Here is a 6,000-nt window from a genome sequence, read left to right on the forward strand (position 1 = left end):
GGATGACCTAAACGGCGATGCCACAACCACAACTCATTCAACCGATCAAAACTCAATGTCAGGGCAACAAGGTTTTGCAGACTTGGCGGTGATTGTGTATGTCCTGCGTACATGCAATCCAAGTGAAACAGTCTCTCCCTCAGGTCTCCCTTGCCAATTATCACCCGAGTGCACAGATCCTGAAAGATGACATACATAAGATAAAAGGTTACAGAACATTTGTTTTGTGTATTCAACTGAGACACAGATAAAAGATGATGAGACAAAGATGGTACAAAGAGAACATTATGAAGAGTAATGGAATGTGTAACCTGGACAGACCCAATTCCTATGACCGGGAAAGACTCACCATTGGCATTAGAGACATGTGTTATGGATGGGGATGACAACTTAACGAAGAAAGACTTATCATAGCTCATATGATTAGACGCACCTGAATTAATTATACATGTATTACTACCAGTAAAGCCAGAAACATTTAAAGCAACACCAATTTTACCTCGATTTTCCTGAGCTAGGGAAACATTACCCATAGTTTGATTTTGGCCACGCCATAGAAATCAGGTTCTTTCACATGCACCAGTTGGATTGCCGCCTTGCTTTTTTTACCAATGTTATTCCATTTCCAACCAGAGTTATTAGAGTTGAGTCTTAGCAACTTAGGGCATTGACTCTTGTAGTGGCCAATAGTTTTACAATAGTTGCAATTCACTTGACTGTTGAATGAAACTGGTCCCCTGTTATAATTCTGACTTGGTTGATACCTTTGATTGTTGATGTTTTGAACAATCACAACATCATGAGGGGCGGAAGGAGAGCCCTCGTTTCCTCCATTGACCAGCGAACTAAGGGGCAAATCTGCCATTCTTGTAACGTCCCGAACCCAAATTCACCGGTTTACTAGTCATTTGGACAGTAAACGGTAATTTGTTTTACTTTTACTCTTTTTCAGCAACTTTAGTGGCCCTAAAAGTTGACTTTTTGTTCGGGTCAAAATTTGGGAAAATGTTCTTCATGGAAGTTGTAGAGGACGTTAAACCGAGCGCGTGCATATGTGGTTCGTAAAAATCGGAGCTCGTATGCGATAGTTATAAGCGAAATAGTAAAGTTACTGTTTACGGTTACTGTTCATGGTAAGTTTCTATAAATAGCCAAGTTACTGTGGTAAGTTTCCATTTTTGGAAACTTACCCGGCCTTTTCTCTCTCTTCTCCCCCGACATTTTCTTCCTCTTCGGCCCGATTTCTTCTCCCTCCGGTTTCTTCCTTCTCCGGCCGACCCACGACGGAATCCGGGCACCGGCAGGTTCGCCTCCTCCTCCTTGTCACGCCTGGGGTGGTGTTTGGCGGTGGCTCGACCGGTGGAGCTCGGAATTGAGCTGTGAAGGTTACTGTAGCCGATCGGAACTTTCATCGATTTCCGGCGATTCCGGCCGTTTCCGGCCACGAAATTGGCATCGAAGGTTCGGTTTTCATCACTGATCATTTCCCCTATGGCCTTGTGTCACGATTTGTTGTGTAGAAGTCGAATTGATGAATTGAAATTTTAGGGTTCTTGAGAAATTTCTGGGCTTGTGTTCATCGGCCGAATTGGAGCTCTTTCAGGTAAAATTGGAACTTGTTGTAGTTGAATGAATGGTTGGGTGTGTTGAGTAGATGCTACTGTCCAAATTTGGTGGCCATCGGAGGTGGTGGCCGCCGGCGCGTGGGGCCCACGCGCCGCCACTGTTGGTGGCGCGTGGAGGCGTGTAGGGCAGTGTTTTAATTCCAGTTTTTAGCCCATTAAATTCTATAAATGTTGTAGAGCTTGTATGTGAAGTTTGGTGATTTTTGGAGAAACTTGGAATTAATTATGAATTTTTGAAGTTTAGGGTTTCGATTATCGAATTACGAGAATCCGACCGTCGGATATCTCTCGGTTCTGCTTTGGAACCTTTAAATTAGCGAATTGGTATTAGTGGTATAATTTGGGCTGAATCCGAGGAGAATGGGAGATGTAAATTATGAGGAATTGAGTTTAGGAATTATATTAAATTGTTGAATAATTATTCACGGAATATAATCGTGTACAGGATGTCGTACCGAGCCCTGGCTCGATGAAGGAACTCGTATACGTGATCGTCGGAATAGTACTGTGAGTGGACTTTTGTTTTTAAGTAATTGATGCATGCATTATTTCTTAAAGTATGCTCTATTTATTCATCAATTTACATTTCGAGTATGAGATTATAAATTGATTTCGTATTATCTCATATAAATACTTTCATTATTGATTCGTTTCCGAAATTGCTTTTGATTTATAATCTTAATGGTGAATTATCTTATTTCCGGAATTATTCTCTAATTATATTTTATTTCGATTTGAGACTTTTAAAGGAGTTTCGAAATGGGATTTCGACGGAATTATTTCTTGTTTATTTATTCGATATTTGGTTTTGGCATTGGGAATGCCTTAGTAATGATTTCGGTTTGAGAATTGTGATTTTGTTTGATCTCGCTTTTCTACTATTGATTTGGAGATACTTTTGGCGTGTGGGACACGTCGTTGGAAATTCTTTTATGAGAGATGGGGGAAGCCTTATGTATTTTGGATTTACTGGATTTTCGGTTATGTTTCCCTGTGCCATACTGAGGGGTGATTTTATCATGCTAGCATTGATTTTCCGCCTTTGTGGCGCGGTGATGGGATCACCGTAGCCCTTCCGCCTTTGTGGCGCAGGTTACTGTCTCTGTGACAGTAATTCTGTAGCCCAGTATCCTATCGCTACACTTAGTGGCGTAAGGGTATATTACGGGAGTTATGGGAGTTCTTTAGCCTGGGAGGCTATCACCCAACCAAGCCTGCGTGGCTTATTCGTATGGCTATCATCTTCCCCTACTCATTATATTATTGCTGGGCTAGCGGGGTCTAGTCCGATTCCCTTAACCAGCGGGGCTGGTCTTATTTTCTTGAGTATCAGAGTTCTTTCCTCTTTGCTTGGTTGTGGCTAGCGGGGCTAGTCGGTTTTCTTGAGCTGAACTAAAGTTGTGTTTCTTTAAATTGTTGCATGCATCGGGATTTTTAAAGAAATAAATGTGGGAAAGTATAAAATACTTTTGGTTTTAAATTATTTATTTTTGTCCACTCACGCTAACGTTTTTATGTACTTTCCCCTGGGCCCTTCGGTTTCAAATGCCCAGTTTGCAGGCGAATTAGTGGAGGTCGGGCGTACATGACATTTGAGGCATAATTGTCACCACTTCCGCATTGTAGGATCCCTTGATCATTTACTCTACTTTTTTATTTCCTTGTGAATTAGTATTGCTCTGATAACCTTTGGGATTTGTATTGTTAAGTTGAGTTTTGTGTTTTGCGAGTTGGGGAATGTTGATTTGGGGAGCAGGGTGGCTCCAGGAGCGTAAGGATGGGTGATTTAGAAGTGTGAATTCTCTTTCTACAGGTTTTGGGTTGTCCATTTTAGGGGAAGTTCCGCCAAATTTTTGGTAGAATTTCTTCTAAGGTGGGCCCCGCAGGGCCACTTCGGATTTCAGGGTGAAATTCGGGGCGGGTCTTGTCAATTCTTCTTCTTCAAACAGTAACACAAATCACAAACTTTGACACGGCTAAGAAAGGAGAGGCTAATGGCATGGTGTTGCAAACTTTAGGGTTTTAGAGCAAAAGGAACAGAGGACGAAAACAAAAGACAAACTCTTAAATAGTACAAAGACAAATTTGCAGCGGAAACAAACGAACATAGTCCAGACGAATCTCTGCTCTGATACCGAGTCAAACAGAACAAAGGCAAAGAGGAAGTTTGGGAATTTCTGATGTATTGATCTTCTCTAAAGACGGAGTACATATACAAAGTATACACAATTCTAATAGGAAACTAATTACACCGTGATATTCTCCCCCTTAACTATATAATATTCTCTTTAACTATACAATCCTAATTATACTACAATTCCTACAATTATGGAAAGTGACTCACGCCAACAAAGAGTCATTGAAGAACTGAAGAACTAAGACATGGTGAAGAAGTGAGAAAATTGAAGAAAATGATTAGTTTTTTTTTTTTTTTTTTTTCATTTAGGTTTGACGAAGGGCACTTTAGGAATTTAGCAATTTTGTCTCTTGCCACGTCATTATTTGATAGAATATTTGGATGGAGCTTCGAGAATTGGACACGGCTGATTAAAATTGAGAGTGCAGGGGTAATCTTGATGAAATTAAAAGAATAGTGACTAACATGAAGATTGCTATAAAGTTGGAGTAGGTAAACTGGAATTAATCCTTAATTTTAACAAGACAAAAAAACTTAATCCAACTCTCTCCACCCTAAACACAACTGAGTAAGTTAAACGAAATCGAGTAAACAAACCATATCAATTAAACTGAGTGAGTTAATATGTGTAATTTTTTTCCACGTGCCCAAACCTTCCATGTTTAGGCTCATAAATTTTGGGCTTTTCTTTGGCCCGCTTCTCTTGTAATCCAAGACCTTAGGCCATCTTCAATAAGGAGGTCCAAATGGCCAAATACTAAAATATAGCTCTTTTTTCATCTCCAATAACAAATTATAAAAGGGTCAAAGGGCCCTAAAAAGGCTATAGGGCTGCTAAGGCCATCTCCAACCCAAAGGGCTAAAAATGGCCCTGGGGCTAAATTTTAGCCCTAAATTATGTACTATTCATTGATCTGACATCAATCGTCTCCAACCCGTCAAAGCTAAATTATAGCCCTAAAATATATTTTAACATTTTGGATTGGTTATATATATATATATATATGTGTGCTTATTTTTTAAAGTCAATTGACTTATAGTAATTGAAATAAATTATATGATAAAAAATATTTTTTCGGTTGTATTTTTTTTTTAAAGATAATTAAAAATATCTTTAGCTAATTTTGAAATGAAATAAAACTGGAATCATATTTTTAATATTTATTTTATTCATGACATAAGCATTTAAAAGTTACACAACAAAGTAAGAAAATGCAAACACTTGTCAGTGACAATTATTAAAATCAGAAATTGAAAGCTTTGAAAACTCAATCAAACCAACGGCTATATAGCCAACGGTCAAAAAAAAAAAAAAAATTTAAGCCAACTGCTAAAATAAAATAAAAAAATAAATAAAAAACCAACGGCTAGCTGACGTCAGCAACTAGCCGTTGCTAACATCATGCATATGTCACGCAGCACTACACGGGTGGGCCTCCCATTTTTGATCCATTTGGCCCTAAGGGCTAAAGGGCTATCTTCAAGGCTATATTTACCCCTTTGTTTGCCCTTTTGGCCCTACATTTTAGCATTTTAGCCCTCACTTGTTTGGGTTGGAGACCAAAAAGGCTAAAATAAAGCCCTTTACCCCTTTAGCCCAAGGGGTTGGAGAAGGCCTTAGAGGGCCAAGTTTAGCCCTTTGGCTTGCCCAGTCCAAACTGGTGGTCCCACCATCTACCAAAACGTGAAGAATTATGGGCCGGTAGAGGAAGACAAGAAAATGACCATGTGGCAGCTTGCCATTGGTTGAAATGGAACCAATTTGATTCCCAACGGTCAAATGTGCATCAATGGTTATCAATTAAACCTTGATTCACATAATTGCAAATCAATAGCCAATATTATATGGCTGTTATTTACACAACGGTTAGTTGCTTTTTTATTTTTTCAAATGTGTATCAATGGCTATCAATAACATAGATACCTCATCCAAACATATACTTTAAAAAAATTAATTTTTGTCTCAAAATTTAATTTTGGTCTAAATTAAAATATTATTATAATACAATAAAATGATAAATTTGAAAAACATAATTTAAAACTATAAAATAATTGCAAGGGCTAAAATTTAGCCCTGCCTTATTCCACTATTTCATGAATAAAAAATAATATTTCTGGGGCTAAATTATAGCCCTGGTCCCAATATAGCCCTCTCCTACTGGAGATGGCCTTAGCACGCGCGATGCACGTGTTCAGTTTTACCAAATTGCCCCCACCGCACGGCTTTGCTTTCCGATT

The sequence above is a fragment of the Rosa rugosa genome, chromosome 1 (genome assembly GCF_958449725.1).
Source record: "Rosa rugosa chromosome 1, drRosRugo1.1, whole genome shotgun sequence".
In the NCBI taxonomy this organism is placed as follows: Eukaryota; Viridiplantae; Streptophyta; class Magnoliopsida; order Rosales; family Rosaceae; genus Rosa; species Rosa rugosa.